This window comes from Canis aureus, chromosome 1 (genome assembly GCF_053574225.1).
Source record: "Canis aureus isolate CA01 chromosome 1, VMU_Caureus_v.1.0, whole genome shotgun sequence".
NCBI classification, from domain to species: domain Eukaryota; kingdom Metazoa; phylum Chordata; class Mammalia; order Carnivora; family Canidae; genus Canis; species Canis aureus.
Window position 1 is genome coordinate 91,196,815 of NC_135611.1, and position 24,396 is coordinate 91,221,210.

Genomic DNA, 24,396 nt, shown 5'->3' on the forward strand with positions numbered 1-24,396 from the left:
TTTGATGAGTCCAAGAAAGGCTTGAAGGTCTGCAGGCACTGTGCCATGTGTCCCAGTTAGCTTCCGTACTGTTCTGAGACCACACACTTTAGAGAGCAATGGAGAAGAGTGTATTCCAATTCCCTGTCCTAGAAACTTGCTGATGGGCCTTTTCCAACTGGAAATGTGTTAAGAGTGGCACTTGGCAATGGGCAGCAGGGTAGGAAATCTCACAGTGACCTTCTGTTTTGTTGGTCAGCACTGCATCCCTGTTCTCTTATTCCCATTCCATTGAATAGCTAATGAAATGGGATATTGCTCGAAGGCGCTTCAGCAGGCTTGATGAAGCATCCCAAATGCTTTCTGCCTAATCTGCTTACCTCGTGATTTTCCAGGAGTTCTTGGCAATGGGAGAAGTGTGATGTTTCAGCAGTCTTCCCTGAAAACATTGCTTCAGTTACCATGGAAGATACCATTTGGAATGGTTTTATAATCTTTTATCATTCTCTTCTTCACTCCCTGCCAGAGAGCCCACATGGTTATTCCAAAGTATTCCAAGAAATGGTTCACACAAATGATGAACTTGGCACCTTGCAAGCACTTTGTGTTCTTTTATAAAGCGAACAAGTATGTCTTAAGAAGTTTTGTAGTTTTATCACAAAAATAAGTATGTGTTCTAAACCCCCTCACTGCTCTGCAAGGCTGACCAAGTAAGTTTTTGCAAGAGCAGTTGGGTCCAGAATAATTCCACGGCAGGCTCTGGGATCTGCTTTAAGCTATCCTCATGGAGCACTTGGATCTGTACCAAATAAATTTTCCACTCTAACCTACCATGGGGGACCAAGCTTAGGAGAGAGTTGAGTCAAATATTGTCCAACATCAAGTTACTAAAAACCAAAGATAGGATGCTCTCTTTGTATAAGAATATATCCTTGTTCCCTGCACTACCTTCAAAATTGAACTTCAAAAATCATGATTCGTGTACGTTATATAGTTGGTTTTATACAGAGTTTGTTCATAGTGTGAATCTAAGCAGTGCTCCTTTGAGCTATTTAAAATTAGGTCCAAATTCAGAATCAAAATTATTCTGTAGTTTCCTGTCAAACAAAAATTTGAGGCTACAAATAGATATTGACCAATGTATTATAGGTCAAGAAAGACAATGATTTTTTTATGGGCACTTTAATTGCCTAGGAACAGCCCTCATCAAACCCATCAAGTGGGTGTATAGAACCCTCTCTCCTCTCTGTTCAGAAGCTCTTGGCTCTCATCCTAGACTCCCTTTTCTAGAACCTATCCTTTGGCATTAATAAAGGGAAAGCTTAGCTTGTTGAAAACCAATTCACTTTAAGAAGATTCATGATAACTATAAAGATTACTTGACACTCTGTAGGGTATTTTTGAAGACCCAGAAGCCATCAAAATAGATAAGTATGAAACTGATCATACAGGTAGTAAACAAGTAAAGAAGGACAGCTTCCAGAGAGACCTGACAAACCAAAGAAGCAACAGGCAGGGGAAGATACCACAGGAAATAAAAGGATAAATAGAAACCCATCCTTTGTCAATAAAAGAAGAATTCTGTATCATATCAAATAGACTTTGTAGAGGAATGTCTGCCAGTCGTCTCATGGAATCTTCAATTTTTGGATTTATAGAACTTAGAGTTCATTTAGTCCAAGATTTTTTCTAATGTATTAACTAACCTTTCTTGGATAGTCACCTAGCCTCTGCTTGCATAGCTTTAGAGACAAGGAGTTAACTACTTTACGTTGTGGCACACCTTGTCTTTGAACAGCTCTGATTTCTTGGGCCAAATCGATATCTGCTTCCTAGCACCATTCTCCCATTGTCTTGGATCTTCTCTCTAGAGACACTCAGAAAAATTTTCTTTTCACTTCAAGGGAGTTTACTCATCATTTCAACCTTGTCCCTTATCTCCTGTGATTCTCATTACAACTTTTTTTTCTTATTTTACAAAATTAAGAGAAAAATCTTATCAGTAAACTAGAACCGGTTACAACCAGGATGTTAATGTTCTAGTAGTATATATCTCTGAAGTTTTGTGTCTTTGCGTACATACTCTTTATAGAAAAATTAAGATTATAGTATATGTATTGTTTAAAATCAGCTATTTTCAAATGACAATTGATCAAAAACACATTTTTGTTTCATAGAAGTTTTTTTTCTACAGCATTATTTTTAACAGCTGTATTATATCCCTTTGTATTGTTGGATCATATTGTATTTCCTCCATTCCTATGAATAAGCAGTTAGGTGTCTTTTGATATAAAAACACTATATTCATATCTGTTACTATATTTTTGTTATACATATGTGAATATATGTTATATATGAGAGTATATATATGTTATATAGTGTGAATATATATGTTATATATATGAGTATATATGTGTGTGTGTGTGTGTATATATATACACTGCTCCTTCTGTGCTAGCAGTTGTCCTAGGTCCTGGGTAGAGTTTGGAATGATTCCAAAATAATTCCTGCTCTCAATGAGCTTATATTCCTGTAGCATAAAGTATAGTCATTTTATTACCTTAGCTAGTAGATATTTGACTTGCCTAGAAATGCACATAATACATTGGATCATTCTTTGGCTCTGAAATAGTCCTCCAGGAATATATGTTCCCATGTTTAAGCCTGTTTCCTCATATTCTCACCAGCATGGAATTTTTATCATTTTGTGAAGTTCTCCAAATTTGATAGGTTCACTATTAAACCACATTGTTGTTTTAATTGAAATTTCTTTAATTTCTGGTGATTTACTGTTAAGACAAGTCACGTTCAGCATATTGGAATACTAATCATAAAATGCTTTTACTGGAATAAAAGGAAAAATAGTGTCCCTTCATAATCTAATAGAATTTAAATTAAAAATAGAAAATACCTGTGACCTCATTTCATCTTTTCCTTGAACTAAGTCAAATTGTTTGTTTGCTTCTTCCAGTGACTGGTTTATTTTTCAGCAAGTGTTGCAAGGTGTTCAAAAAAATGAGTGCTTTCTTTTACACCTGATTTCTTTCACCGAAAAGCCTTTGACCCCATGAAAACAGGTTTTAATAGGGTTAATTTAGTTATTCAGCTTGTCACAGTGACTTAACTCCCAATTATCTGTGATGGTATGTATTTGTCTCAACCTACACATTATTTTAATGTAGCTGTGTTTAATAGCATGTGGAGAGAGTAACTGTGTTTGGTTAACAGAGTAGCATATGATCTGTTGAGCAGCCACCGTCCTGAAACAGAGAAGAGTGGGTTGTTCTTAGAGCATTAGAATAAGGGGGCTAAAACAGAAGTCCAGTCCTCAGTAATACTGATAGGTTCCTTCTGGGGGTCTTGCTGTGATCTTCTCCAGAGCCGCTGCTCTTGCTGGGATGGAGTCATTGGGAGGTAGCTAGATACTGCTTCACCACACTGCACCTTGTATGACCTTTCCACAAATCAGCCAAGCTCGCCTGGTAGCCTCAGACATAGTTGATGTCCCAAAGTGTGAGCAGAACACAGAGGAAAGAAGACCCAGGCAACCTAGAGCAGTGGTGGTTTCTGCTTAGTCTCTAAAGAATTATACAGACTCACCTACAGACTCACCTTCCTTTCCTCCCTGGCCTGCTCACCCTCACCTTCCTGCCACGGCTCTACCTCTTTCCCTGGTATGGTTGGAAAGCTCCATGATGGTAAGCTGATATCCTATTTGGCCCATCTTAGTTGCTACTTTTCCATGAAACTTCTTTTCATCCTTTTGAATGAGAGCAACAGACCCTTCCTCGGAAGACCTGAGGTAATAATAGCAAACATGTCCATAGTGTTTATTAAACTAGACAGTCTTCCTCTAATCACCTCACTGAATCCTCACAGCCACTCTGTGGAAATTGTGTTATTACCTCCCTTTTGTGAATAAAGAAACTGAGGAACAGAGAGGTGAGTCTTGTCTAAGTTCACACTGCTAATAAGTAGGAAAGCCAGAATTCGAGCTCGGGCATTCCACCCCTAGAATCTACCATGTGATACATTTTACTAGGCCTTTAGTGGGTTTACTCAAACACCAAGTATTTGCCCTGGCAAAGACAATTTCAGTTCCTTCATTTCATAAGGAAAGCACTTCCAGAATGATTTGTCCAAAGTCATATTTTCAACGAGAGGCAAAAGTGTAATTAAAACCAGCTGTCCTGGCTCCTCCTCCAGGATGTGACTCAAGGAGAGCATCAGGAGTCACAGTTATGATAACTGGTATCTGGTTTTATAGGTATCATACTTGTCCTAACCATTTTCTGGATTATAAACATCTACAATGTGGTGTAATGTGTTATTTATAAATGTTAAAGATTTTATTTATTTATTCATAAGAAACACAGAGAGAGAGAGAGGCGGAGACATAGGCAGAGGGAGAAGCAGTCTCCTCACAGAGAGCCCAATTTGGGATTCGATCCTGGATCCTGGGATCACTCCCTGAGCCGAAGACAGACGCTCAAATGCTGAACCACTCAAGTATCCCAATGTTAATCTTTTATATTTCATCTTCCCTATCTGTACTATTCTTATTTTAGTATTTAACTTAATTTGTACCTGCTTGGGTTTCATCCTAAGAAATAGTATCACTGAAACTATGTCTTTGCAGTGCTAATTTTATTTCTTTTTCTAGAATGTGTTAAAATAAATGCCTGCTATTTTTCTAGGTTTGCTTGTATGCTTACTAAAATATAAGGCCCACTATCAGAAGAGATAGCACCATAATCAGGAAACAGTAAGTTAGTGGAAAAAAACAAAACACACAAATTCAGAGATTGGGTCAGGTCCTAGCTCTGTCTTCATCTTTTGGGATGGTCACCAGAGCCCTGTTCACTCTATTGTAAAAAAGGCCATATGTCCTTGTCCTGTTAATCTCCCTAGCTAGATGTGAGGATCAAATGAGAAAAGAGATGATTCTTTGTGAACTCATAGCATCGTTGTCACTGTCATCACAATCATCACTGCCATCACCATTGTCACCATCATCACCACAGTCACCACTGTTGTCAAGATGGTCACTGCCATCACCATCATCGCCAGAATCATCACCATCATCACGGCCATTACTTTCAACACTACCATTGTCACCACCATCATCACCATCATCATCTCAATCATGACCATCATCACCATCATCATCATATACTCTTGTATTCCCAATAACACCAATCTGAGCACCTGTGAGTAGCACCTACTCAAAGAATGCTTATTGAATGAAAAGTTTTCTAAATTTGTGTAATCCCAAACATCCTCTGGAAATTCACAGAGGTCAGAAGAAGGTTATATCTCATCCCATTTGATCCCTTGCATTTGCCCTTTAGAAGTTGTTCCCTGGTGCACTGCATCACATCTTGATTCTAATGCTCATCAAAGTTCCTGCACCTTCACTGCTTCCCATAAGAAAATCCAATCACTCTCAGCATTTTTGAGTTGGTAACTCTACTGAAGAATTGGGAGATTTATGGAATAGTATCAAATTCCAATCTATACAGCATCGGTGAATTCCCTGGTTTTCATTTTCATTTATATTCTTTCATATTCTTTCCCTCTCTTTCTCCTTCTGTCCTTCTGTCTTTCTCATTCATATATGTAGATTGAGATCAGATTTACTAGAGCAAGTCTGAGAGCTGATGATATTAATATAATTGAGAAGAAGATGGAATATGCAGAAGTAGAGGTAAATTGAAGGCTTTTCATTTCTTTTCAGTACCTTTTTACAAATCTCTTCCTTCCTCATTTCTTTTTCTCCTATATTTTTCTGTCTGCCTATCAGTCTATCTGTCTCTCTGTCTCTATCTTCTCTATCTATCACACATGTGCATACACTCACCCCTCAGGTTACCAGTGCCTTAAAAGTTGTGTGCTATATCCTTGAAAGCCTAATGTGCAAACCACAAAAGCCATTGTACCTTCCCTCAGTTCAAAATTTAACTTCTCTCTCTCTCTTTCTCTCTCTCTCTCTTTCTCTCACAACTTAGCCCTTCGAATGGTCATGTTCCTTTTCCCTCAGAACCTTAAAAACAAATTTTTAAGATTATATTTATTTATCTGAGAGATGGGGGGGGCAGAGAGAGAGAGAGGGAGAGAGTGTTTTTTTGTATATTTTTATTGGAGTTCGATTTGCCAAGATATAGCATAACACCCAGTGCGCATCCCATCAAGTGCCCCCCTCAGTGCCTGTCACCCAGTCACCCCAATCCCCCACCCACCTCCCTTTCCCCATCCCTTGTGCATTTCCCAGAGTTAGGAGTCTCTCATGTTCTGTCACCCTCTCTGATATTTCCCACTCATTTTCTTTCCTTTCCCCTACAATCCCTTTCACTATTTTTTATATTCCCCAAATGAATGAGACCATACAATGTTTGTCCTCCGATTGACTTATTTCACTCAGCATAAAACCCTCCAGTTGCACCCACGTCGAAGCAAATGGTGGGTATTTGTCATTTCTAATGGCTGAGTAATATTCCATCATATACATAGACCACAGCTTCTTTATCCATTCATCTTTCAATGGACATTGAAGTGAGAGGGAGAGAGTCTTAAGCAGACCCCTCACTGAGCATGGAGCCTGATGCAGGGCTCGATCTCATGACCTGAGCCAAAATCAAGAGTCAGACACTTAACTGACTTTCTCAAGAAGTAAAATGGAAGTGGTAATCATCCTATATATTAATTTTTGATTGCTTCTTAACATGTTATCATAAATTCAGAAACTTAAAACATCTGTTTATTATCTCAGTTTCTGAAGGTCAGTAGTCCAGTGTGGTTCATCTGGATTCTCTACTTAAGAGTATCATAAGTCCAAAATCAAGGTGTTGGCCAGCCAGGCTCTCTTCCAGAGGCTCTAGGAAGTCATATGCTTCAAACTCATTGGGGTGGTTAGTAGAATTCAGCTCTTTTGGTCACAGGACTAAGGTCTCCCATTTCCTTGCAGGCTGAAACCTAGGGGCTGCTGTCAGCTCCTAGAGGCTATAAACATTCTTCTGCACATGCCCTTAATCTTCAAAGCTAGGAACAGCATGTCAGGTTGCATGTCAGATCTCCTCATGCTTTGAATCTCTGAATTCCTTTTCTGCTACCAGTTGGAGAAAACAATGCATAGGTCAGACCCAACCATATAATCTCCAGCATATCTTAAGGTTAACTGATTTAGGACCTTAATTCCATCTGCCATATCCCTTGACAGCAGTGACTAGACTAGTGTTTGACCAGGGGACTGGAATCTTGAAGCTATCTACCACACCTTAAAGAATTTCTTAATTCTTTAAGACACCTCTTCTACTTACAGTTGTCTGTAATGGATACTGCTCCATCCAGAGCTCTGCAGGCAGCCAAGTTTTGTACCGTGTGACACTTGGGGCCATTGCCTCCCCATAGTTTATTGAAGTAAGGGTGGCCTCTGGCCCATGGAGTGGACTCAGCCCTTTATAACTTTCAGTCCCTGATCCTGGCCCCTCAAGAAACCCGTTTGTATTTCCTGGCCTTGAGTTCAATGAAACAAGTTAGTTTCTTTTTTTGTTGAAGCCAGTTTAAAGAGATGCTTGTTACTTGAACCAAAAGAGATATGATTGAGAGACTTGGGCCCTTGGTCAGGACACCCTGCAACCATTCATTTCAAGGACATTTAGCATCTTCCATATCCAAGGCACCATCCTAAGCTAGCACTTACATAGAAGGAGAGAAAACATTATCTCTATTTCTTGGGGGAGAGCTACTCCCCAAGAAGTAGAAGACTGAATAGGGGAGCTATTGAGAAGTCTCAATAGGAAGCTAGCCTACTTGACATAAGCAAAGGCTTAAAAAAAGCAGCAGACATTTTTGCTTCCTCTCTGGGAACCCTACAACCACACTGAGAAGAAGCCTGGGCAGCCTGGAGGATGAGAGACCATGTTGGTCAGAGCAGAGCCCACACTGAACCTGCTCACCCCCAGCTGACCCCACAAGTCAGCCCAAAAACATGCGTGACAATCCCCACCCAGATCCACAGTCACCCAACCTGTCTATAGACTTATGGGGGAAAAATGGTTGCTGTTTCAGGGATTAAGCTTTGGGGTACTTTGTTATGTAGTGATGGGTGCGTGGAACTGAGAGAACCCAAATGCAACTTTAGAACTGTGGGCCAGTTATTTTCTAAGATATTAAAATTATTTAGAGAGAGGGAAAATAAGTTGTCTAAGATTTATGGTTTCATTCATTTGAGAGACTTCAAGGGTAAGGAGGCTTTGACTGCTTCAAGTACAGCCCAGCTCTCCCTCTGTTCAGATTTTAACAGATCTGCCAGCTTTTTCTGGCATCAGAATCACGTCTTTTAATTAAGTAATAGAAAGGTAATTAAGACAGAAATATGATTATGTGGGTTATGCGTATGCACCCACAGAGGAAGAATAGCAGGGAGTGCCAGCTGCAAACATCTGCAGTAAAAGAAGTCTTGGGACAAAAAAAACAGTTTCTGCTCCTACCTCCTCCCCCTCCTTCAGAAAACACCAGTCATACAGGGCAGTAAATCAGTGGTGAGTTACTAGCAGCATAATATGTGCTGTCCATCTCATGAGATATTAAACCGAGGTTCCTTTTGCTCACATTCTGTGCCTGTCACCAAGTGTCCAATAAAAATCCTGTTCTCTCAGGGCATGTCAGGAAAGAGCAGGACACAGAGGTGCCCAAGCCTCCTCAGCAGACCAGGAGAGCCCCTCAGGCAAGGCTGTCCCTGTGGCCTGCCCCCAAGGCTGTCATCAGAGGCCCTGATAGGCAAATCCCCACCCGACCTATGGCCACCTGCAATCACAGGGAGTTCAGAAAAATGAATGTGAAAGTAAGGGAGTGTCCGTGACACACTCAAGGCTCCCATATCTTAGATGGGCTAGGGAATTTCTGGGGTAGACCTCACCTAGGTAATGGGGGAGGATGGGCATGTGGCCAGAAGACAGGAGACCTGGAATCAAATACTACTTGTATCATTTACTCACCATGTGTTCCTGGACAAAATTCCTAACTTCTCCAACAGATCTTCTGTATTGTCTTCCTTAAAATAGAGTTAACGATGGCTGTTTGCCAACCTCACAATTCCACTTGATTCTTTACATTGATAATGTATGGGAAGAAAGGCTTAAAATGGTAAGAAACACCTTCCAACTAGACACTCATTCTTGGATCATGTAATGTGAGTTAGGGCACTAAAGTCAGACTACCTAGAGTCAGATCTCTGCCTCTTACTGACCCCTTGACCTTGAGCAGTTACTTAACTTTCTTTATCTGTAAATTGAGGTTAATAATAATACTTAAGTCATAAGTTTCAAGGATTAAATAGGTCATATGTAAAGCCATCAGAAAAAGACATGTAGCAAAGCCACAGTTGAAGGTCATGTATTATTTTGCTGTTATTTTAAGTATTAGTAATATCTACTCAGTGTCTATGACATTTTTATCTATGCTTTGTGGAAGACATTCCTAAGAGGAAAATAGATAAATACTTGGATTCGTATTCTAGGTCCTCAGCTTCTGAATCCTAAAGCCTGGAGAACTGTGTTTCTTTGCCTGTCCAATGATGGAATAGAGAGGATTAAGTAACATAATCCATGTAAACTCTCTGGAACATAGCATTTATTCAATATTAGTTACGTTTATTTTGCAATTGTGGTAGAAACTGTATGACATAACATTTATCATCTTAGCCATTTTTACGTGTACAATCCATAGTGTTAGGTCTATTTTCATTGTTGTGAAACACATTTTCAGAATTTTTTATCTGCCATATCTGAAACTCTACACCCATTAAACAACTCCTCTTCCCACGCCCCCAGCCCCTGGCAGTCACCATTCTAATTTCTGTCTCTCTTAATTTATTACTACATACACCTCATCTAAATGATACTGTACATTATTTGTGTTTTTTTGACTGAGTTATTTCACTCAGCATAACAACATCCTCAAGGTTCATGCATGTTGTAGCATGTGACAGGATTCCCTAATATTCCATTGTATGTATATTCTGCATATTGTTTATGTAATCATTCATTAGTGGACATACAGGTTTCTTCTACCTCTTGGCTGTTGTGAACAGCGCAGCTACAAATGAAGTTGCCTTCCTTTGATCTCCTGTGCTGAAGCAAATAATCAAGTGACGGGCATATATACTTCCTTTTCATTTTTGTCTTTCCTTAGCAAAGGCAAATTATAATTGAATAATAGTAACATTATGGGTGTTATATTTTTTTCTTAATTTTATTTCTTAGTATAGATTGCAAGGTGAAATTAACAAAATCTGAAAGAGAGAAAAAGAGAAACACTCACTCTGCATTTATATATCTATTAATTTGGAATCATTTTTAATTATTCCTATGTGCTTGGTATTGAGAGAAGAAAAAATCAAACTTCGTTTAACTGAGATATAATCTATAGTCAAGTCTACATAGTTGGCAGGGATAAACAACTGTCAATAACCGTCCTGTCAGAAATATAGCCCAGTTCTGATTTCTTGTTTGTGGCCCATTTCTACTAAATCTCCTGCCCCTTACTCAGTGTCTGGTACATAGTAGTAACTTAAATAGCATTAATAAGCCCTGAGTGAGATATGTTTTGATAAGGAGGCAAATGACTCCAACAGGGAACTATTAAATCTCGGGGTAGAAAAGAGAAATGTGTTATATTGGAAAATTAGGAGGGCAAAAGCATTACTTTTTCAAGGAAAAATAGAGTTCTGAAGGGCTAATTTAACAGTGTTTTTCCCAGGGCAGCCCAGGTGGCTCAGTGGTTTAACACTGCCTTCAGCCCAGGGTGTGATCCTGGAGTCCTGGGATCGAGTCCCAGGTTGGGCTCCCTGCATGAAGCCTGTTTCTCCCTCTGCCTGTGTCTTTCTCTCTCTCTGTCTCTGTTCTCTCATTAATAAATAAATAAAATCTTTTAAAAAGTGTTTTTCCTATATTGAAGATGATAAAATGTTTTTTAAAAAATCTTCTCTTGAGTTAAGCACCTTTCCACCAAAGAGTCAAATGTACATAAGGGATATTTTTCTAATTCATGTGACTTCTACAGTCAATTAATAGTCTATAAGTCACTAAACCTTAATATTTGAAAGTATAAGATTCTTCATTTTTCTATTAGGGCTTCTTGTCTGAAAGATTTCATACCAATAATCATTTTAGCTCTGTATTATAAATGCCTCTACCTGGTTGAGATTCTAGACTAAAGACAAGAAGCCCTTTGAAAAACTCAATGCTGCACATCCAACAACTCAATTAGTTGACATTTATTTAGAGACATCTTGCCTCATTAATGTGCATTTAGCATGTCAAGGGTAAAAGGTAGAAAAGATCAGAAAAAGCAATTTGCAGAAAGGGGTCTCTATCATCATTTTCCCTGTGCCATTCTCTTTCCAGTTCTTCAATGGCTAGGGCTATGGGAAGTGGGCACGGAGTGAAGGCAACTTTCCCTAGGCATTGAATTTTCCCTAAGATTGACATAAAAAGTAATAACTTTGTAATTATATTACATTATCAGAATAAATACAGGCATAATCTAGAACCATATCTCATCATAGATCTAGATGTTATATTGGATAATGTGCTAGATTATCTCTAAAAGCTTTTCAGCTCATTGTAATATAAATCTGCAATTAAAGAATGTGTTCAAGGTTACCATAGCTGGGAAGGGACATTACCTAGATTCAAGTTCAAGTCTTCTGACCTCAAATTCAAGACTTTGGGATTTAAAGTAGCTTGATGGATGATTGGATGGTTGGATGAATATTTGCATGCGTACATATGTACTACCAGGACTTTATGAGAAAGAAAAAAGAGCCAAATCCCTGATCACATTTTGCTGGTCAAATACAGTATCTTACTTTTTAATAAGTCTGACTCCTCTTCCCAAGTTATGTTTTTAAATGAATGCCAGGTTGATTATCTAGTTGCCCAGTCTTACAAACTTAAACATTAAGTGCTCTCCCATCAGCCGTCTGCAGGCTGCCCAGCCTGTGACTGGTCCATCACACACTCTTGCCCTTTTTGTGCCAAGGTCACCAACATGTGGCGTGTAATGAAGTGTCCAGACTCCAGCCTGACAACCTCATCCAGCCACCATGGGAGGGAAAAAGAAGCCAACCAACCCACCCCCTAGAAAGACGTTTGCTAACTGCCCACTAGCAATTGTTGAGTGATAACACATGCACTTCTCCACATGTTTATGCAGAGTCTCAGATTTATCTGACAGTTTTACAGCCTCAGGCATGATACACAGTAATTAAAATTAAAAATGTTTTGACAGCCTAAACAAATGGCTATATAAATTAGAAAGCTGTAAAAGCCACAGTAGCCAAAAATAAAGATATATAGATAAATCATAAAATTATAAACAAGGAGAATGTTTTAATACAGGCATGTTTATACCCAGACACTTAAAAATACAGGCTAACTTTTGCCTGAAGGAGGATGGTGGTGAAAAGGAATTGTGGAAACTAGCAAAACCATTCTTTCCTGCTTAGCAATTCTTTTCTGTACCCTTCTCTGGTAACTAAAGAAAAGAAGAAATTTGTTGAGGTTTTCCAACTTCCTCTAAATCTATAATCAGCTGTAGAATCTCCAAATTTTAAAAAGCACCTAAATCAGTTGCCTAGAATTTTTACTATTAACCTTCCCAAATGTGTAAAATGATGTGGGCTATGTAAAACTTGGCTTGATTTCACATTTCTCGGATGCATGGCATAAAACGTGTGTTTATGAAATGAGCCAAATATATGATCTGCATGTGAATATAATTTCTTTCAATGAGATGTGCACAAATGTTAAAGTATCGTCTTTCACCTAAATATATCACGTTGATGTCAGAAGAAACCATCATATCACCTGGCCTCAATATTTTCCCATTTCTCCCAAGTAAGCCTGCTCATCACTGCCCTATGCATTTGAAGTACTAGGGTATTTCAAAAGAGAGAACAAAATAATTGGAAGTAATCAATGGGATTTTCTCTACCTAGAAAGGCTGGATTGCCAGAAACCAGCCATATCATGTGGATAGTCTTTATGATAAATTTTCAAAGCAGTCCTTTATTTGGCAGAGTTCCTAAAGACCCATTGCCACATCATTATCATGTCTCATGCATCCATGGATTAAGAAAGAACTGCAGAAACACCAAAGCTTTCTGTGGTAATCATCCTAGACCCCTCCTGCTTTGTCCTGACCTCTTGCTTTCAATTCTTTGTCCTCTTGGCTCCATTTCTTATTCTTGATCCCACCATTGCCTGCCTTGACTTGGCAATGCTGTTTGCTCTTCCTGGTTTAATGCTCTACTCCATCCCCTCCCCCCAAACAAAGGACCTGGTTCAGATCTGCTCTTCTGGAATTATCCCACTGTGAATCACCTTTGAGAGATGTTCAATCTGATATGCTCCTTGGACTAAACTCCCCTTCCACACTGATACCTACTCAGTCCTATTCCATCTCCAGAAGGGGAAGAGAGAATTTGACCCTCTTTTGAAATATAAACATATGGTCACAAAATGACCATGTTTGCAATAATCCATGACTGGAAATCTTTACATTTTAGAATTTTCCAAATATTTCTGATGAGCTGACAGATTTAGGAATCATGGGAGTTGTATTGTATAATTTTAGCAGCAAAACTCATCCAGTGAAATGTTTGAAAGACAACAATAACAATAAAAGACATTCAATATATAGAAAGACAGTTCTCGCTAAAACAAGGACATTATGAGATGAATGGAATCATTTCCCAATAGATGGGAGCCTGGGCTAATAGTAGCAAAGTCAAATGCCTGTTAATGTTTAAATGAATGAGACAGATCAAGTCTAAGGCTACAGAGCCATAATGACAGGGCTGTGTTAAAAAATCTTTTGCTTTTTAAAGAAACTAACAAGTTTTTAAAAATTGACAATTGAATTTTTCAAACCATCATCTAATCCTCCACCATGAAACAAAACCATGTCAGCAGGCCAGAAATGGCACTCTAAGCCCTCAATTTGCAACCTATAATTTAAGCTTTTGTATTAGTTTTCTCTTGCTATGAAACAAATGACCCCCAAATTTAGCAGCTTAAGACAATGAACATTTATTCCCCATAGTTTCTGAAGGTCAGAAATCCAGAGGTAGCTTAGCTGGCTGGTTCTTTTTTTTTTTTTTTTTTAAGATTTTATTTATTTATTCATTCGTGAGAGACACAGAGAGAGAAGGCAGAGACACAGGCAGAAGGGGAAGCAGGTTTCCTGCAGGAAGCCCGATGTGGGACTCGATCCCAGGACCCCAGGATCACACCCTGAGCCAAAGGCAGAGGCTCAACCATTGAGGCACCCAGGTATCCCAGCTGGTTCTGAATCAGAATCTCTCACAGGTTATAGTCAAGCCGTTGGTTGGGGGGAGCAGTCACTTCAAGGCTCACTGATTTGGATGTTGGCTGGAAGCCTCTGTTCCTCTCCATATGGGCCTCTCCTTTGGCCACCTTAGTGTCCTCACAATATAGCAGCTGGCTTCCCCCAGAGTGAGTGATCTAAGATAAAGATCAAGGCAGAAGCCACAATGCCTTTGATGACTGAGTTTCAGGTTATATAGCATCATTCCTGCCTAATCCTGGTGGTCATATAAACCACCCCAGAATAATGGTACTACTACACAAAGGTGTAGTACCATGAGGTGGGGATTATTATGGGCCATCTTGGAGACTGGATACTACAACTTTAGAAATATAAAAATGGGCCAACCATTTGGCCCAAATTTGACTCAGGAATTTGTACCATCAATCCAGTCCCCTCTTTTCCAGGTCCTTACCTTCACCATTCCTCATTTCTGTCCTCCCTCATCACCACCTTGTCTCAAAGGAAAACACCTCTTTCCTGTTCAATATTCTCTTTGGATTGGAATTCATCAGCTGGTTCCTATACCTCTGGTCCTCCAGTCTTAGTGAAGTGAACAGCCCATGAGTTTAACTTTTGGCTCCAGCTGCCATTTGAGTACCATAGTTTAGGGGTTCGAGGGGCAGAAAGGAATGAGAAACCTACAGATCACTATGAGTCAGATTCCAAGACTCTATTCAGCAAACATCTACCAAGAAAATAATAGGTGTCAAACTCTGTGCTGGTATTTGGGGATTGAGAGGTAAATCAGATACAGCAGAAGAATAAGGAATCGGGGATCCAGGTGATCACATAGAAGGTTGGGGAATTCGCTGGGAGGTGTAATGATGGATAGGAAGTCATCAAACAGGTCTCAAAAATGTCTGGTGAATATGTTTAGAGTTGCAAAGAGACAAGAATGTAAAAATTAAAGAGAGTTTTTTTTTTTTTTTTTAATTTTTATTTATTTATGATAGTCACACAGAGAGAGAGAGAGAGGCAGAGACACAGGCAGAGGGAGAAGCAGGCTCCATGCACCAGGAGCCCGACGTGGGACTCGATCCCGGATCTCCAGGATCGCGCCCTGGGCCAAAGGCAGGCGCCAAACCGCTGCGCCACCCAGGGATCCCCAAAATTAAAGAGAGTTGAGACACAGTACAGTTAGTAAATAGTATGTCTCAGTAGCCCAGGCTGCTTTCTCCAGGAGTTGGTGTTAAGGTATAACAGTCACTGCACCCAAGTATGAAAAAGTATAATATAGCAGTTACCTGAAAAAAAAGGCCTCTCTGACTTCAATTGAGTTTATTTATTATTTTTTAAAGATTTTGTTTATTTATTCATGAAAGACACAGAGAAATAGGCAGACAGAGAAGCAGGCTTCCCCCAAGGAGCCCGATCCAGATTCAATCCTGGATCCCAAGATCATGCTCTGAGCCAAAGGCAGGGACACTCAACCCCTGAGCCACCCAGGCATCCCTTCAGTTGAGTTTAGATGATGATTGACAAGTAGGGGTGATTTTGGCTTGGTTCCTTCATCTGCAAGATAGAAATATAGTAATATTAAATACTACTATTTAATATAAAATCAAATAAATGAAAAGAAATATAAATATGAAATCTCATAGGTTTGTTGTGAAAATTAGCTTAATTCATTTAATATATGCAAGGCACTTAAGATCATCCCCGGTACATACTAAGTACTATATAAATGCTAACTATCATTATTCAGTAATTGAAGCCTTACTTCTTAATTCCATGGGGAGAACTTTTACAAACTTGGCTAGCCTAGATTAAGTGTCTATTCAAGAGAAGTGATAAAACACTGGGATAGTTTTCTAGTTATTCATTTTTATTTTTTTAACTTTTTATTTAAATTCCAGTTAGTTATTGTACAGTGTAATACTAGTTTCAGGTGTACAATATAGTGATTCATCACTTACATGAAACACCCAAGGCTCATCACAAGTGTCCTCTTTAATCCCCATCACCTATTTTCCCCATCCTACCCACCTCCCTTCCAGTAACCATCAGTTTTTTCTCTGTAGTTAAGAGTCTGTTTCTTGGTTTGCCCCTCTCTTTTTTGCGTTCATTTGCTCATTTGTTTTGTTTCTTAAATTCCACATGTAAGTGAAATCATATGGTATCTGTCTTTCACTGACTGGCTTATTTCATTTAGCATAAAACTCTCTAGCTCCACCCATGTCATTGCAAATGGCAAGATTTCATTCTTTTTTACAGTTCAGTAATATTCCATTGTGTATATATATATCATATCTTCTTTTCATCAGTTGGTAGATGCTTGGGCTCTTTCCATAATTTGGCAATTGTAGATAATGTTGCTGTAAGCATTGGGGTGCATGTACTCTTTTGAATTGTGTTTCTGTATTCTTCAGGTAAATACCTCATAGTGCAATTACTGGATCATAGGGAAGTTCTATTTTTAACTTTTTGAAGAACCTCCATACTGCTTTCCATGCAGCAGTTTGTATTCCCCTCCAAATGCAAGAGGGTCCCCTTTCTCCACATCCTTGCCAACACCTGTTGTTTCTTGTGCTGTTGGTTTTAGCCATTCTGACAGGTGGTAGGTGGGATCGTAGTTTTGATTTGCATTTCCCCGATGATCAGTGATATTGAGCATTTTTTCATGTGTCTGTTGGCCATCTGTATATCTTTTTCAGGAAAATGCTTTTCATGTCTTCTCATTTTTTAATTGGATTATTCATTTTGGGGGGTTGAGTTTTATAAGTTCTTTATAGATTTTGGATGCTAACCCTTTATCAGCTATGTCATTTGCAAATATCCTCTTCCATTCCATAGGTTGCCTTTTAGTTTTGTTGACTCTTTATTTTGCTGCACAGAAGCTTTTTGTTTTGTTCAAGTCCCAGTGGTTTATTTTTGGTTTTGTTTCCCTTGCCTCAGGAGAGACATATGTAGTAAGAAGGTGCTATGGCCCATGAAAAGGTGCTATGGCCCTTTGTTCTCTTCTAGGATTTTTATGGTTTCACATTCCACAGTTAGGTTTTTAATCCATTTTGAATTTATTTTTGTGTATGGCATAAGAAAGTGGTCCAGTTTCACTCGTTTGCATGTTTCTGTCTAGTTTTTCCAACACCATTTGTTAAAAAAGACTGTCTTTTCCCCACTGGATATTCTTTCCTGTTTTGTCAAAGATTAATTGATCATATAGTTGTGAGTTCCTTTCTGGGTTTTCTATTCTATTTTGTTGACCTGTATGTCTGTTTTTGTGCCAGTATCATACTGTTTTGATTGCTAAAGCTTTGTAATATAACTCAAAGTCTGGAATTGTGATGCCTCCATTTTTGTTTTTTTTTTGTTTGTTTGTTTGTTTGTTTTTTGTTTTTAAATGTTGCTTTGGCTATTCGGGGCCTTTTGTGGTTCCATACAAATTTTAGTCCACTCTCACCACTTTTATTTAACATAAAACTGGAAGTCCTCACCACAGCAATCAGACAACAAAAAGAAATAAAAGGCATCCAAATCGGCAAGAAAGAAATGAGACTTTCACTATTTGCAGATGATATGATGATATATATATAGAAAACCTGAAATACTCTACCAAAAAATTGCTAGAACTGATAAATGAATTCAGTAAAGTCACAGGATACAAAACATACAGAAATCTGTTGCATTTCTATATACTAGTAGTGAAGCAGTAAAAAAAAAAAAAATGAGTCAATTACAATAGTACCAAAACCAATTAAGATACTTAGAAATACACCTAACCAAAAGGGTGAAAGACCTGTACTTTGAAAACTATAAACACCTTTGATAGTAATTGAAGTTGACACACAGAAATGGAAAGATATTCTATGCTCATGGATTGGAAAAACCAATATTTAAAAAATGTCCATACTACCCAAAGCAGTCTGGAGATTCAGTACAATCCCAATTAACATGCCAACAGCATTTTCCACAGAGCTAGAACAAAAAATCCTAAAATTTGTATGGAGCCACAAAAAATTGTCTATTTATTCAATTTTAAATATGTTTGATGGAAACAAACTCTCTTGAATGCATTGCACATCTTGTTTCTTAAAGCATTCTCAGTATGCTGTACATTTTTCTTGATTTCTCAAGTTTCATTTTCAATATTGTTTTTCATGCTAGGGTATGATATCACCATACCTTTTGGGTCTTTTGTTATATGAAATGATGGATATTTTTTTTAATGCTGGATCTTACACTAAGTGACCCCAGATTCCTAAACTTTTTAAGTTTCTATATTTACTATTATGTAAAAGAGTCAGTAAAAACTATCCTGCTAATGGTTTTACTTATTGGTGCTATCAGAATTACAAAGTCACCTGACTCTTTTTTCCACTCTACTGCTTCTGTTCCTTCCTTGGGAATATATGGCCAAGCTTATTAGGATTATGTGCAAATAATTGGACAGATTCTAAGTAAGTATGAGAAGTTGTACTGTGAATAAAATGTACTTGGTCTTTTTTATATATATTTAAGTTGGTTAGGGGTCTTTCTTTGCTCCTAAATAGTTGGTCTGTTCTGGTAAGTGACTATATCACTCTTAGGATTTCAAATAGGAAAAGATTTATTATAGGGAATTAGAATCTTACACAATGGTAAGCATTGTGGTAGGAATGGCTGGAGGAGTACAAATCAGGAAGACCTCTTTGAGGGAAATCAGGAAGTATAAGAATCATGGGGAACCTGTCAACAATGATCTCAACTGTGTGCAGCACTGACATATGATTCTCAGGAGTTGGGGGCCCCACAGAAACCAGTTCTGGTGATTTCAGCTGTCTGCAGTACTTCAGGGGTGAGTCTCAGAAGACTCACTGGCCTCCATGGGAAGCCCCATAAATGCCTGATTTTAGGAAACTGCCAAGAAGCCAAGGGAAAGTATTACAGATCCCCTCAGCTGCCTGGTTAGAGCTGCTGCTGGATTAATGACTTCTCTTCCACTCTCAAATCTTTCACAACTGCTTCTATCCCAGGAAGTCTCTCAGAACCATGTAAAGAAAGGGATTCTGTGAAATGCAGATCCAGACGTTCTCCCTACAATGTGAAACAAAATGTAGAAGGGATTGTGAGTGGTGCCTACTTGACAATGGAAGTTTGACACAGTCTACCTCTTTATCAACTTTGCATTTAAACACACCTCTCTGCCCATATTTAAGACTTCATATAACATCATGCTTATGCCTAACATATCCAACTCTATGTATAACCAAAGATGTGTTCACTTTGTCTGTGAAAGTGGAAAACAAAAATTGTGTAAGTCACTCTATACTATTCTGAGTAATTCTCATTCTTTTATCAGTGAGCCCCATTTTATATTCTGTAACTCATTAAGGAAGAAATTATTGGCTAATATACTTGAAAATATAGAACAAAACTAGAAGCAAAATAGGATTATTTGCTATAGTCCTCATTTCTAAAACTGGTCATGATTATTTTTCTTTTCCATGGCATATTCTGTATACCATTTACTTCAGCCAGGATTGCAGCTATTCTGACCCAGAATTTAATTTCTAGAGCCATTAGTGGTCCTTCCAATATTGTACTGCCATAGTCTCCCAATAACCTTTACTCTTGTATGTGTAAATTCTAAGTCTCACAAAAGAATAGTCTACTTTGTGATATATTCCTCATGCCCCACTGTATAACATCATAAAACTACCCCCCCCCCACCACCATTTCTCCTTGATAATCAGGCAAGGGTGTTATCGCCATTTGGTACATAGTGCTTCTTTCTTTTTTTTAAAGATTTTATTTATTTAGAAGAGACACAGGGTGGGGGGCAGAGACATAGGGAGATTTTTGGCCAGTTGTTCAATGTCCAGTAGGGCCCTGTAACAAGTCAGGTACTGCATTTTCAAAATGAGACTATTTCTCTGAAAAACAGGACATGCCCTTCTATCCAAATTCTAGAATTATACTCTGTGATTCCATTATTAGGATTGTCAAAGGTAAAAAAAAATAAAAAAAAGGATTGTCAAAGATACCATATCAAAACCAGATGAATTACAGATAATTAGATTACAATCATATCTGGTGAGTCATATGGCTACAATGGCAAATCAGTTTACACTGCAGCCTGGACATGTTGCAAAATCTCTTCTTGTGCTGGGCTCCAGTCACACCTGGCACTGCTGCCCACCTAGATAGATACACAGAAAATGGATGGAATAACCTTTATATGTTGTGTCTCTGGTTTCCAAAATGCAAACATCTTCACCAGTCTTTGTGGCTCTATCTTAGCAGTGGAGGGTACAAGATACATCAAATTGTCTTCTTCTATAAATAGGATATCTAAACATTTCCCAGATCACTGCTAAACTCCAGGAAATCTCACTGAAGTAGCAGGCTCCTGAATTTCCATAGGGCTTATTTCCCACCCTCTCACACGCATACAAATTCACCTTAAATACTTTCTCCTTTCAGGTCCAATCAGTGTCGTCATCATTGTGATGGACCAGTATGGTGCTCTCTGTGATGGTGACGTGATCAAGGTCCCTTTGGACAAGATCAGTTCTTTTCAAACTCCTAATAGCCTCCAAATCACCTGAGGATTTTGTTAAAATGCAGATTTTCATTTAGTACATCTCAAGTGGGACCCTGAGTTCCTGCAGTTCTAACAATTGCCCAGGTGATGGTAATCACACCTTAAGTAGAAAGAGATCAGTTTCTATGGGAGAACCAGAGAGTTGACACATCCCAGAAGGAGATTACTGATGCTATAGAGCTATTTCTTCCATGAATCCTCTATAGGATCCTCTTCTGGTGATCCTATTGATTCCTATAGAGAAGAAAGATGTCCTATTAATGTCTGCATATCAGTTTGCAAGACTTATGTTGGGTATGCCCCCCCAAAAGAGACCACATTTGGAACAATAAATGCAATTGTGTCACCACTTGATTATGTTTGTGGTAATACACTTTCATTCTCTATAAGCAGTCTATATTTTGCACAAATTAAATAAGGAGGCAAAGGAGAATTAATAGAAATCAGCACCTGCATCCTCCAAGGTTTTGATGGTGGAACTAATCCCTGCATTTCCCCAATGAAAACATTAAAATTTTAAATTTACCATTTTGATAGAAAATGTATTCCAGGTGGTTTCATTTGGCTCTTCCTACCACAATAGCCCTCACTGCATTGATGAAGTGTTAACCAGAGTATTCAATGTTTGTATATGTCTTCCCTTGCTATGCATCTAGGAACTAGAGAAATAACTACAGAATGGGGTTGTAGATCTACTGATCTTCTTATAAATGCACTCAAGCTTAAAGTTTATTTATCAACTGAATGAGTTAAGTCCTGACTCTGATACATCAGATACATAAAGACTAGTGTTTGCATTAGTTTTTAAGTGATATACTATAACTTCTGAAAAGTCTAGTTATTTCAGTTTACCCAATATATAGTCACCCTGATATAGCCACTTAAGGGAAATGCTTTGAGGAAAACACATAGGTCATACTTTGGCAAACTTGTAGGGTTCTACTTCAAGTAATCCATATTTACCCTTCATTCAAGAAATTCTGTCTATATGGCTTGGGGATTGAATAAAGAATCATAACTTTCTCTTTTGGTGTCTGAAGTCAGAAATGGATTTATCAAGATGAGAGGGGATTTTTCCCTGCACTTATATCAATTAAGTATATCCTTACAAACCTATTCAGCTATTTTAGTCATAAGGACAGGATGGTCACTGCCATAGACTCATTTCTTCAGGCTAAATCAAATCATTCTGAATTTAGTTGCAGACCTGACAACGATTCCAATGGTAACATGGATTTTATCATAGGCATGTGGTCATCTCCCACTGCAGGATGCCTTCATCCTCCAGTGAAATCAAAGAATCTTCTTCTGTGGTTGCACCCCTTTCTATCATTCTTGGCCTACAGGGAAAAGTGACTACAAATGTTTTTAGGGGTGCTAGTGTTATTCTTAACAAGTCATTTCTCAATACCTTAGAAAAAAAGTGTACCGTCCTAGCCATCCTGAGAGCCTAGTGGGGATGATGCTGTATGCGGGAATTGATATGCTAAATCAACTTTATCATTCTTAAGTCTTTGAAGTCCTTCCTTTACCAGGAAAGTTCTAACAATTCAGTCATCACAGAAAGTAGGATAATGTTGAGTCTTATTGTCTCTTAAGTAAATTATTAAATTCTAGCATATTGAAATAACACATTGAAAGCAAAAATATATTGATACACTTTACATTTATATTTCCCTTGTTTAAACTCTTAAAATCCATTTCCCTATACATTCTCTAGGCTCTGCCAATATAAAAGGCAAAAATCTTCTTTCAATAGGATATGCTACTTCTTCTAGAGTTAGGTTTTATAACTCTGTGTAATCTCTAGGGATTTATCTCAGATTATGAATCTGGAAGCAACACAAAGTGGTAAAGGTAGGTCTTTGGAAGAATTAATAGGAGTGCTTTGGTGGCTGAGTTGGTTAAGAGTCCAACTCTCGGTTTCAGGTCAGATAGTGTTCTCAGCGTCCTGGAATGGAGCTCTACACTGGGCTCCATACTCAGTGGGGAGTTGACTTGAGGATTTTCTCTCTTATTATCCCCCTGCAAGGCAGCTGTTTCAAATGAGATGCCTTGAAGGTCTTCAGACACGAGAAGGCTAACATTTTTAGCAATAAGTAGTAAAGCCAACAATCACGAACACATTTATGGAAAGTGAGGAGGTCCATTCAGTCAGTACCACTTATCCTATGGCCTCAGGCAGACATATCTTAGTTTTGTACAAAACTGATAATAAAAGTTTACCTGTGGTGTAGCTAAAATTTATACACTTTGAAAAAAGAATATTTAAATGTAAATCCATTTAGTACTAGGTATTGGTTATTTTTGCCACTGTATTCTCTATTAACATTTTAATTAATAATTGTATAATCTAAAGAGAAGAGAAAACTGTACTATTTGTTGAGATCAATTTATTTTGTGTATAAATTTATTTGTTTGTAGTTTCCTTCTATTATTTTTGCAATTTGTATTTAAATGTTGTATGTTATACTTTCCAAGAAATAACTAAAAATTATATAATGATTTCTTCCCCTGCACTCAGATTCCACCCCCTTCTGCTGTCCAGACCCTGATTCAATAGCCTTCCTCTCAAAACTAGAGGAAAAAAATCTGGTTTCTTCCTAGATTTACATAGAGAAACTCAAACTTGATATGCTTTGATGACTATTGGAGAAATGCTTTATTTAAAATTATTCCAATAACATTTTAACTATGACATTAAGAAATATTAAATCATATCATCATATTTGACTATATTTAAACACATATGGTCATAGTGTGGACTGGGATTCTTTCTGGGAAGGTGCAAAGGATCATTATTTAAGCTACCATTTAAATTATCTTAAGATTAACTTCCAAACAGAACAACATTAAAATGCATAATCTTCACCTGCATAATGTTGCTCTGGAAATCACTGTCTCCATTTCACAACTGCTTCTATTTAGCAAAGATAAAAAATGTGCCAGTGTTTAATTCTCTAGACAGGCACCATGGAATGTATATGCATGTCCCAAATAAGGAGGCAACTTCACTGAAGCCATTTTTTGAGCTTGTATAAAGTTTATAATGGAATGCTAATTCTCTTGACATTAATGCATGTTTATTTATAAGCAACCGAAAATGATTGAAAATAAAAAGTGTCAAGTAATAAATTATGTGAAATAGACATATTGAAAAAGTGAAATGATATAAAACCACATACAAAAAATAATCACGGCTTTTTTTTCTAAATGGATGCCTGATTGCTTTTATATTCCCCCTGAAGGTTTTCCGTCAGCTTCAAAGGATAAATTACACAAAAAGGACAAGTTTTCATTAATCTGCAGGCTGACATTTTTATAATAAAAAGAGAAAAATGTTTAAATAATACTATGGGTTGGTCAGAGTGGCAAAAACCAGGGGACTAGAAAGGGAAGGATGGTATGCCGTCCTTAATTTGTGTAGGCAGAGATGAGCAAACTTAAAACTAAAACAGTATTTTGCTAGTGAAAAGTTGCCTATAAAATAATCAGCCCTT